This window comes from Cebus imitator, unplaced genomic scaffold, assembly GCF_001604975.1.
Source record: "Cebus imitator isolate Cc_AM_T3 unplaced genomic scaffold, Cebus_imitator-1.0 Scaffold87, whole genome shotgun sequence".
NCBI lineage: Eukaryota > Metazoa > Chordata > Mammalia > Primates > Cebidae > Cebus > Cebus imitator.
Window position 1 is genome coordinate 956,870 of NW_016107402.1, and position 11,941 is coordinate 968,810.

General features: G+C 47.8%; 1 protein-coding gene across 2 annotated transcripts in view; it reads right to left on the reverse strand.

The window, feature by feature from the left end:
* LUZP1 (leucine zipper protein 1) overlaps nt 1–11,941 on the reverse strand; it is a 95,492-nt gene that overhangs the window by 79,833 nt on the left and 3,718 nt on the right. Inside the window, exon 1 of one of the 2 annotated variants that reach the window (XM_017534503.2) lies at nt 5,468–5,562. The exons of the other annotated variant lie outside the window; for it this stretch is intronic. The gene's annotated coding sequence lies outside the window, so the exon portion shown is untranslated. Of the gene's footprint in view, nt 1–5,467; nt 5,563–11,941 lie in introns of those variants that run through there. 2 annotated transcript variants of the gene reach the window in all.

The window sequence follows — 11,941 nt, forward strand, 5'->3', positions numbered from 1 at the left end:
AAAAAAAAAAAAAAAGAATAAATGTTGGGGCCAGGTGCCAGGTGCCACTCATGCTTGTAATCTTAATACTCTGGGAGCTCAAGGTGTGAGGACTGCTTGAGCCGAGGAGTTCAAGACCCGTCTCTACCAAAAAAAAAAAAAGATTCCTGATTAGCTGGGCATGGTGGTACACACCTGTAGTCCCAGCTAATCAGGAGGCTGAAGAAGAACTCCCTGAGCCCAGGAGTTAGAGGCTGCAGCAAGCCATGATTGCCACTATACTCCAGCCTGGGAGAAAAAGCAAGATCCTGCCTCTCAAAAACAAAAAAAAAAAAAAAAGAAAGAAAGAAAGAAAAGAAAGAAAGATGGCTGGGCAAAGTGGCTCATGCCTATAATCTCAGCACTTTGGGAGCCTGAGGCCAGGAGATCACGAGATCAGGAGTTCCAGACTTGCCTGGCCAGCATAACGAAACCCCACCTTCACTAAAAATATAAAAAATTGACCAGGTGTGGTGGCAGGCACCTGTAATCCCAGCTACTTGGGAGGCTGAGGGAAGAGAATCGCTTGAACACAGGAGGCGGAGGTTGCAGTGAGCCAAGATCGCACCATTGCACTCCAGCCTGGCAACAGAGCAAGACTCCATCTCAAAAAAAAAAAAAAAAAAAAAAAAAAGAAACGCTGGGTCTGGGAAGGAAGTTGTGCAATACTAAAGGATTAACCATAAATTCCTTAGAACATAAGGAAGAATCTCTAGAAATTAAGAAACTAATAGGTGAAAAAATAGCAATGCCTAAAAAGGTTAGCAATGCTTGTTACGTTGTGGTTCATGTTTTAATATGGTATTTTCAAGCTCTTCAGAGGTTCCAGGCATTTTCTAAGATAGAGATAGAGACTTGAGCTAAAGCATACTGGGAGAAGTTCAATGATTTCAGAAATTATGAAAAGGGAAAAACAATCTTCCCGGCAAGCTTCAATTGCTACCTAATGTATTCTTCTCTTTGTGGAATCTTACTTAAAACAAGTGAGAGATCAACACTAAGGACATTCTGTCATAGGTGGAAAGGGAAGGCCTTCAACCACTTTACAGCATCTCCACCCATAAGTATTATTTGAACAACCATAATTCGTTAAGCACTTTTTAAATACAAACAAAGATGTTTTATTTTTCAGGAGCTACCATTTCAAAAGAAATAAAATAAAAAGTTCAACTCCTTAATAAATATTTGGGTAACTTTTTCCCCAAAATGCATCTTCTGTCCTAAAAGTAACTAAAATCTAGTTCCTCCTGAATTTATTCTTCTCCCTGATCCCAATAAATGTCTCTCTCTCTTATTCTTCCCATTTACCTCACCATTAAATACCTAAGGTTTCCCTATTTCCTCCCACGTTGGCCCACTAACACTCTAATATTCATTCTGATCTCACAGTATTGAATCTGAACACAGAAACCTCATAACATTCTCAGGGATAAATCTGCTACCCAATTCCTATAAAAGATAACACACAGTTTAGGAAAAAACAAACACAGTGGTGGTAATTATACAACTGTACACATTTGCCAAAGCTCGTCAATCTATACACTTAAAATTGGTGAATTTTATTGTACGTAAATTATACCTCACTAAAGCTGATTTTTTTATTTTAAGAATGCATTAAGGCAGTGCATGATGGCTCATTCCTGTGATCCCAACACTTTGGGAGGAGGACACAGGAGGATTCTCTAAACCCAGGAGTTCCAGGAGACCAGCCTGGGAAACATAGGGAGACCTCATCTCTACAAACAGACAGTTAGCCAGGCATGGTGGCACACACCTGTAGTCCCAGCTTCTCAGAAGGCTGAGGTGGGAAAATCACTTGAGCCCAAGCAGTTGAGGGTGCAGTGAGACTTCTTGACACCACTGCACTCAAACAAAAAACCTGCATGATCTGCACAAGTACCCCAGAACCTAAAAAAAAAAAAAAAAAAAAAAAAAAAGGGAATACATTCATTCATTCATTCATTAAATTTGCCATATATCTATTATATGCATCAAAGTTTATAACACATCTTTCAGTTTGGACTATCGGGGTCCTATCTATAGTGTACTTTACTCATAAATTGACAGTCCCCAAAAGCTGTATTACATGAAAAATGGTTCTGTTTCTGATAATAAATGTTACCTTAATGATGGCCTCTTTACACTGGAAGGGCCATTAGCTACCCATCAACTTCCATTACATAAATGAAATATATGATTACTTAAGTACTCTCCATTTTAATAGAAATGCTTCCATCATAAGAAATAAGTAGGCCAGGCATGGTGGCTCACGCCTGTAATCCCAGCACTTTGGGAGGCTGAGGCTGGTGGATCACTTGAGGTCAGGAGTTCAAAACCAGCCTGTCCAACACGGTGAAACCCCATCTCTACTTAAAATGCAAAATTAGCTGGGCATGGTGGTGCATGCCTGTAATCCCAGCTACTCTGGAGGCTGAGGCAGGAGAATCACTTGAACCTGGGAGGCAGAGGTTGTAGTGAGCCGAGATCGTGCCACTGCACTCCAGCCTGGGAAACAAGAGCAACTCCACCTCAAAAAAAAAAAAAAAAAGAGAAAGAAGTAAGCACCACTTGGCACTGTGGCTCACGCCTGTAATCCCAGCTCTTAGGGAGGCAGAGGTGGGAGGATAGCCTGAGCTCAGGAGTTCAAGACCTGCCTGGGCAATATAGCGAGACCCCTTTCTCCACAAAAAGGAAAAGAAAAAAAGAAAAGAAAAGAAATAAGTAAGCACCTAGTGGCAAACAGTACATATCACTACTACAGCTTTATGTTTGTCTTTTTAGAAGAAAAAAAAAGCACCCTTCAAGTGCTTGCTGACAACACTGCTGAAAGAAAAGGCAATAGTACCGGAGAACAGACTTAACTGACTTATTCTAGGGCCCACAGTGACCCAGTCTGAGTCAAAGGTCAAAGATCTCGTGATTCCCAAGGCACTATGCACAGTGGAGAGACAACCACAGGCCTGAGAAACAGACCTGGGTTTGAATTCCAGCTCCACTTCTTACCAGTGGTGTGTGTGAACTTGGTACAGTCACTTTACTTTCTGACCTTTGGCTTGTTCATCTATAAAACAGGGATGCCAACCGGCAGCAGTGGCTCATGCCTGTAATCCTAACACTTTGGGAGGCCAAGACAGATCACTTCAGGTCAGGAGTTCCAGACCAGCCTAGCCAACATGGTGAAACCCCACCTCCACTAAAAATACAAAAATTAACTGGGCATGATGGCACGCACCTTTAATCTCAGCTACTCAGGAGGCTGAGGCAGGAGAATCACTTGAACCTGGGAGGCAGAGGTTGCAGTTAGCCGAGATCATGCCACTGCACTCCAGCCTGGGTGACAGAGTAAGACTCTGTCTCAAAAAAAAAGAAAAAGGGGGATGCCAACTACCACCTCACAAAATTATTGGGAAGACTGTAAGATACCTACCATCTAGCACAATTACTGGGCACAGAATAGGCAACTCAACAACAGTTCTTTTTCTTAGTCTTAAGAAAACACCTCATAATCAAGGAAGGCTAATTAACAATCTGTATTATTAATTACTGGTCAACAATGAACCTGTGTTTGCTGCCTTCTTCATACTCCAACCCATTCCCTTCCCAGCTCACTATTTCCAGAACTTTAGTTACTATGTTTAGAAAAGTGATTTAATTTTAGAAACCTGGAAAATTCTTCTAGGAGTAAATTGAGCAAAACCTTAATCTGCCCCCAGGGGAATTCTGAGCAAAACAATTATTTCTGACAAGATTAGAAATTTTCTACGGCGGTAATTCAATTTAACTACATGAATACTACCAAAGCTGCAAAGTGACAGAAGGCAATCTGGAACATACCTTCCAGATTCCCCAAAAATAAATGTCCTCCTAAAATCCAAACCCCTCCCTCCCTAATCTGAGGTAGTCAAATCTTACTATGTGATCTGAATTCTCCCGGCTCTGACAGTAAGCAGTCCAGCTCCTTAGGCCAGAACTGCAGCCGTTTGTAAAAGAAACACCCTGAGCAAACCCCATGCCTCAAAACATCCCCAAAAGGCAGGGAGGTCCAGAGAGTATCTTCTCCTCCAACCACAGATAAGGCACCAGGGGCTCAGCAGCACAATCTTTCCCCCAAGGTCATTCGAGTCAGTGAAGGTGCGACGGCGGAGCTGCAAGCTGCCTCTGGCCTTTTGGAAATCACACTGCAGGGGTTTGGGGGGTGCCTAATCTCTTCCCCTCTCCCACCCGCAAGGGTGAGCACTGGCCTCGGCATTTCCGAAACAAGCCACAACAAGCTCTGCAGTGTTAGGAAAGGGGCTGACGCGATGAAGAAACAGTTGCTCCAAAGCAAGACGGTCTTCCTCGACGAGCAGAGCCTCCTCCAAGGTTATGCACAGAAACCGCAGGGACCTCCGAGAACTCTAAATGGGGCTCCGAGAACTCTAAATGGGGCTCCGAAGCCCCAGCGCGGCCTCTCCGGGAAGCCGGCTTCCCTGCAGGCAGGATCCGCAGCCAGAGGCCACCGGCCCCAGAAACCGCACTTCATTCCTGCGCTCCGGGAAGCCATGGCTCCTTCCCCGCCCGGGCCGCGGGGCGGGGGCCGGGGGTGCGCGGGGAGGCGGGCCCCGCGCTGCGGAAAGTTCACCGCGGCGGGCGGGGGCGGCCCCGGCTCCGCTCGCCGGCGTCCCCCTGCAGATTCCACCATTAATTAGTCCTAAGGACTGTCTACTGGCAACTTAAACAAAGCGAATGCCTCGAATTCCTTCCCGGCCCAGCGGTCTGGCTGCGAGACCAGCGGAGCGCCCGGGACCCGGGCCGGCGCGGCAGACAGCTGCTGCGGCGGCGACGGGACCCCTCCCCGCCCGGCCCGCGCCCCGCGCCCGCAGCTAGCCCCGCACGCCGCCCGACGCGCTCCCAAACCGCCCTCCTCCTCCTCCCGCTGGAGCTCCCGGGCCCTTCCTGTCTGATCACTTCCTTCCTCCGGTGCCCGCCGGGCCCCGCGCAGCCCCCTCCCCGGCCGCCCCCCGCCCCAAGCCGGCCCGCGCCCCGGCCCCCCAACCCCAAACTCGACCCCCGAAACTCTTCGCCGCCCCCTCGAAAATGTCTCCTCCGCGTCTCTGCCCCAAACATTTCTCCTCAGAGTCTCGCTCCCACGAAGAAGTCTCCTCAGAACCTTCCCTCCCCCTTCCGAGGAAAAAATCTCCTCAGAGTCTCTTCCTCCAACTCCACAAACATGCGCCGGGTCTCGCCCCAAAAGGTCCCCTCCTGAGCCCCTCCTCCAAAATCCACTCCAACTCTTCCCCCAACTCCACACCCCCATCCCTCCCGGCTGCGCCCGCGGTTTCCTCTGCCCCGTGGCCCCTGGTGCCCCGACCTCACCGGGGACCGGCCCCCCACCCCCGCCGCACTTCTCTCCCAGCGCCCGGCGCGGCCCCCCGAGCCGCGCTCCCGCCGCCGTCCCGCGGACCCTCACCTCGGCGACCCCGGACCGCGCTCCCGCCCGCCGAGGGGTCCTGCGCTCAGCTCCCAGCGGCCGGCGCCTCCTCCGGCTCCGCGGGACTGACAATGAGGGGCGGGGCCAGATGGTGACGTCAGCGTTCTGGAAGGCGGGGTCTTTGTGATGGGCGGGGTTGGTCTGCAGGCCTCCGCCCCCTCCGTCCTTTTTTTCCTTCCCAGGACTTAGACTCCACCAAGTTTTTATTACCTCCCAAGCTAGGTCCCGTGGTAGGCAGGCGCCCTGGGAAATCGCAATGGAAGACAAGACTTCCCGCTTTCAGGAGGGACACTTTCGGCCCGCGTGGTGGCTCACCTCTGTAATCCCAGAACTTTGGGAGGTTGAGGCGGACGGATCGCTTAAACTCAGAAGTTCGAGACGAACCTGGGCAACATGGGGAAACCATCATTATCATTATAAAAAATACAAAAATTACCCGGGCGTGGTGGCGCGCGCCTGTAGGCTAAAGCGGGAGGATGGCTTGAGCCCAGAGGCTGCAGTGAGCCGTGATCGTGCCACTGCACTCCAGCGTGGGCAACAGGATGAGCCTCTGTCTCAAACGGAAAAAAAAAAAAAAATGAGGGCCATTCTCAGTGGGGTTGTGAAGGTTAAATAAGATAATCAATGGAAAGGACTAGGACCTGGTATGGAATATGACTCAACAAATGCTATTTCTATTACTACGCAAATGCGGAGAAGGAGGAGGTATGGGTTCCAGTCCCAGCTCTGCTACTAATTCATTTTGTGTGATGCTAGACAAGTACTTTCCCATCTATATTCCTGATTTTCATCTTCTTTAAAATCGGAGGAGGGAATAAACAAATGATCTCAAAATCCCTTCCGATACTTCTATGACATATTTCCTGTAATTCTACTACCTAAAAGGTATCTAGGGCCCAGAGAAGTTGGGAGGAGGGCTTCGAAGACAGCCCAAGACCCACACCCAGCATAGTACAGGACATAGCCAGAGACTGCTCTTGCTGCGGATGCCCTCCCACACGCTGGCACGCAGCAGCATTCACAAGCCAGGACACAGATGGGCTGAGAGCTGCTTCCTCTCTGACTACAGCAGCATGGTTGGTCTCTTGAGACATCTCTTGTGTAAGCTCTTTATTGCCTGTGGAATAAAGGCCCAATCCCTGGCCTGGTATGATCACTTCCTACCTTTACACAAACACACACACACACACACACACACACACACACACACACACTGTAAAGTTTATCCAAACTTCTCTTAGCACACCCACTGCTTTCCCACATTTGACCTTTTGCTCAAGCTCTTGCCTGCTGTCTCATCTCCCAGTTTCCCCCAGCCAGAAGGCAATCCTCCCTGCTCTGAATCCCCAATGGCAGTGTGTTTAACCCTCATCTGGGCATGAACACTACAACTTATAACCAACTCACCGCCCATTTGTTTCTTAGCACTTCCTGGAGTTCAGAACCCACACATGTCTGTGGAGCTCAAGTTTTGATGCCAGAAAACCCTGGGATCATATGTCATACTAGCTGTCTCTCAGCCTCAGTCTTCTCATCTGTAAAATGGGGATAATAATATAGTCTTGTAGTGTTTGTTTTAAAATCACCTAAGATACTGTATGGAAAGCATAAGGCACAGTGTTCCACAAACAATATGACTGTCATTCTATTCTTTCTTTCTTTCTCTTTCTTTCTTTTTTTCAAACAGATTTTCTCTCGTCACCCACACTGGAGTGCAGTGGCGCAATCTCAGCTCACTGCAACCTCCGCCTTCCAGGTTCAAGAGATTCTCCTGCCTCAGCCACCAAGTAGCTGGGATTACTGGTGCTAGCCACCACACCTGGCTAATTTTTGTATTTTTAGTAGAGACAGTATTTCACCATGTTGGCCATGCTGGTCTCAAACTTCTGGCCTCAGGTGATCCATTCACCTTGTCCTCTAAAGTGCTGGGATTACAGGTGTGAGCCACCACGCCAGGCCCCTGTCGTTCTTATTTTCAATGGTATTATATTGACCAGGCACCATGGCTCACGCCTGCATTCCCAGCACTGGGGGAGGATCACTTCAGTACAAGAGTTTGAGACCAGCCTGGGCAACATGGCAAAATCCTGTCTTTACAAAAAATATTAAAAAATTAGCTGGACCTGGTGGCATGCATGTAGTCTCAGCTACTCAGGAGGCTGTGGTGGGAGGATCCCTTGAATCTGGGAGGTGGAGGTTGCAGTGAGCCATGATAATGCCACCGCACTCCAGCCTGGGTGACAGATGGAGACCCTGTCTAAAAATATATACATATATTATACTATATATATTATTCCTATCATCAGTATTTCTAGTTCCTAACACCACACAGCACGCCTGTGGCAATCCACCCAATCATTTCATGTGGAAGACTTTAAGATCTTGAGAAAGGAAGAGGCTTGCTGAAAGTGGCCCTGCAAAGCATTGCCATTGGAATAGGAACCAGCACACCAGTCTGCAGACCCCAGATGGATTCTGTAGCGTCACATCTGATGCCCCAGGGCATCTCTGTCATTCAGCACGCCTCCAAGCTTGACCCTTTGCTCAAGCTGTTTTCCTGCTGTCTCATCTCCCAGTTTCCCCTAGCCAGAAGGCAATCCTCCCTGCTCTGAATCCCCAATAGCAGCGTGTTTAACCCTCATCCAGGCATGAACAGATGTGGGTTCAGCTGAGCTGACCTATTTCTGCTTCGTGCCTTTCTCCTCTCAGCTTCCTTATAGAGACGTGGATCTGTGTTAAACTGCCCTTGGCATCTCTGCAGTCCTCTAGGAGAGCTGCAGTGAGGCACTGGGTGTTTCCAGAGCACTGGCCTGTGGGAGGAGGGGAAGAACTTTGGGGTTCTGACGAATTTCCTATGCTGCAGGCAGGCACATGGCTATCCTGAAATGCCTGGCCCAGTCCTCAAAAGCCCCTAATAAATTATAGCTTATTTTTAGAAAAAAGATTTAAAAACACCACTTCCTGTGAAAAGTAAGCATGGCCATAAGATTGCTGGAGGCAAAGGAAGGAACTTTACTGAATTGCTCCTAAGGGCTAAAGCTGATTCCAAGTACTACAAATCCTTGGAAGGAAAAACCCAGGATAGACAAGGGAGGTTCTGAACAAAGAACCTTCTCCCTGGTACCCATGATCCCAGCAACGATGCATTCATTTATTTAAAGCAAAAGCTTTGGCACAGGAAAATCGGGATTCGGAACCCAGATCCACCACTTACTAGTTATGTAACCTTGAGCTTTTAAGTCTCTACCTCAGTTTCTCATCTGCAAAATGGAAATAATGATAGTACCTTTCTCACAGTGCCTGTTCAGGTTAAACATGTGAAAGAGCTCAGTTCAGGGCCTGTTAGCTAGTTCATGCCAGGATATAGTGGTTGCTGTTACTGTTTGAACATGCCCTTGTCCTCCCAGCAAGACCTCCCATAGGCTGGACTCTGAACTGGAAATAGAGCTAAATAGCCCTGCCCTCAAGAGGCTCCATTAGTAAAAGGAAAGGCATAGATTTTTGTTTGTTTGTTTGTTTGTTTGTTTATCTCTCTTTCTTTTTTTAATTTTTTTTTTAAAGATAGGGTTTCACCATGTTGGTCAGGCTGGTCTTGAACCCCCCAACCTCAGGTGATCCACCCACCCTGGCCTCCAAAGTGCTTGGATTACAGGCGTGAGCCACCACGGAAAGGCATAGATTTATATGATTATGCAATAAAAGGTGTCTATTGGGTATGGTATAGTTAAGTGAAAAGAATAAGTTGCCGAATTACAAGTGTAGTAGGATTCTATAGTTATAATTTGAAATATATGCTTATTATATGCATAGAAAAGTATGCAGACTATAAAAAGACTAAATAGGGCTAGGCATGGTGGCTCACACCTGTAATCCCAGCACTTTGGGAGGCCGAGGCTGGTAGATTGCCTGAGCTCAGGAGTTGGAGACCAGCCTGGACAACATGGTGAAACCCTGTCTCTACTAAAATACAAAAAAAATAAAAATTAGCCAGGATTGGCAGCATGTGCCTGTAGTCCCAGCTACTTGGGAGGCTGAGGCAGGAGAATTGCTTGAACCTGGGAGATGGAGGTTGCAGTGAGCCAAGATTGCACCACTGTACCCTGGGCAACAGAGTAAGACTCCATCTCAAAAAAAAAAAAAGAAAGAAAGAAAAGAAAAAAACCTAAATAGGCCAGGCACAGTGACTCACACCTGTAATCCCAGTGCTTTGAGTGGCCAAGGTGGGAAGTACAGTGGCAGGAGCTGGGCTCACTGCAACCTCCGCCTCCTGGGTTCAAGCAATTCTCCTGCCTCAGCCTCCCAAGTAGCAGAGATTACAGGCATGAGTCACCACACCAAGATAATTTTTGTACTTTCAGTAGAGATGGGGTTTCACCATGTTGCCCAGGCTGGCCTTGAAAGCCTGGGCTCTAGTGATCCTCCAGCTTCGTCCTCCCAAAGTGCCGGGATTGCAGGCATAAACCACCACACCCAGCCAAATTTTTATTTATTTATTTATTTATATTTTTATTTTGAGACAGAGTCTCACTCTGTCATCTAGGCTAAAGTGCAGTGGTGCAACCTCGGCTCACTGCAACCTCCACCTCCCAGATTCAAGCAATTCCCCTGCCTCAGCCTCCTAAGCAGTTGAAATTACAGGTGTGTGCCACCACGCCTGGCTAATTTTTGTATTTTTAGTAGAGACAGGTTTTCACCATGTTGGTCAGGCTGGTCTAGAACTCCTGACCTCGTGATCTGCCTATCTCAGCCCCCAAAAGTGCTGGATTACAGGTGTGAGCCACTGCCAGACATGGTGGCTCATACCTGTAGTCCTAGATACTCAGGAGGCTGAGGAGGGAGGATTGCTTGAGTCCAGGAGTTAAGAGGCTGCAGTGAGTTATGATCTCACTACTGCACTCCAGCCTGAGTGACACAGAAAGACCCTGTCTCTATTAAATAAACAAGAGCTAAATAGAGAACTTTCAGCTTTTGTCTTTCTTTTTGCTTTGCTGGGTTTGTTTTGGTTTTAGTTTTGTTTTTTTGAGATAGAGTCTCACTTTGTCACCCAGGCTGGACTACAGTGGTATGATCTTGGCTCACTATAACCTCCACCTCCCAGGGTCAAGTGATCCTCCCATCTCAGCCTCCCAAGTGGCTAGGACAACAGGTGCCTGCCAACATGCCCAGCTAATGTTTTACTGTGTATTTTTGGTAGAGATGGGATTTTGCCATGTTGCCTAGGCTTGTCTCCATCTCCTGAGCTCAAGCCATCCACCTGCCTTGGCCTCCCAAAGCGCTGGGATTACAGGTGTGAGCCACTGTGCCTAGCCGGCTTTGCTGTTCTCTGTGTGTATAAGTTGAGAACTTTCAAAAAAGATTTTGCTATGTAGGAAAGGGGGTAAAAATACAGCTATAAGGTATACCAGCAGTGGCATCTGACCCAACTGTGCATACTGCAATAGAAAGTTCCACAGATTTCATCTAATTCTTCAGGGGGTTCCAGGAAAGCCCATGCTGAGACACTTTTCACTTTCTCCCCTCGCTCTAGCCCTTGGTTGCGTTTGAGCTTTCAATGCTACAAGCCAAAAGTAAGACACCTAATAGAAGTCCCAGGAACCATGACAAGGCCAGGACAAAAAGACTTTTAAGCAGGCAGAAATTTAATATATAATATACATGACATGTATATATATATACACACATTAAATTTACTTATTATGGGAATTGGTTGACAAGATTATGGAAGCAGAGAAGTCCCACAATCTGCCTTCTATAAGCTGGAGAACCAGAAAAGCTCGTGGTGCTAAGAATGGGGGTTTGTGGGCAGAGGAGTGCTGGTGTAAGTCTGAGTCCAAGGGTCTGAGAACCAGGAGCTCCAATGTCCAAGGGCAGGAGAAGATGGATGTCCCAGCTCAAGGAGAGAGAGCACATTTGTCCTTCCTCCTCTTTTTTGTTCTGTCGGGCCCTCAGTGAATTGGATCATGCCCGTCCACATTGATAGAAGGCAATTTTCTCTACTCAACCTACCAATTCAAATATTAATCTCTCCTGGAAATACTCAGAAATAATGTTTTAGGGCTGGGTGCGGTGGCTCACGCCTGTAATGCCAGCACTTTGGGAGGCTGATGCAGGCAGATCATGAGCTCAGGAATTCAAGACCAGCCTGGCTAACATGGTGAAATCCCATCTCTATTAAAAATACAAAAATTGGCCGGGCGCGGTGGCTCATGCCTGTAATCCCAGCACTTTGGGAGGCCAAGGCGGGTGGATCACGAGGTCAAGAGATCAAGACCATCCTGGTCAACATGGTGAAACCCCGTCTCTACTAAAAATACAAAAAATTAGCTGGGCATGGTGGTGCGTGCCTGTAATCCCAGCTACTTAGGAGGCTGAGACAGGAGAATTGCCTGAACCCAGGAGGCGGAGGTTGCAGTGAGCCGAGATCGCGCCATTACACTCCAGGCTGGGTAACAA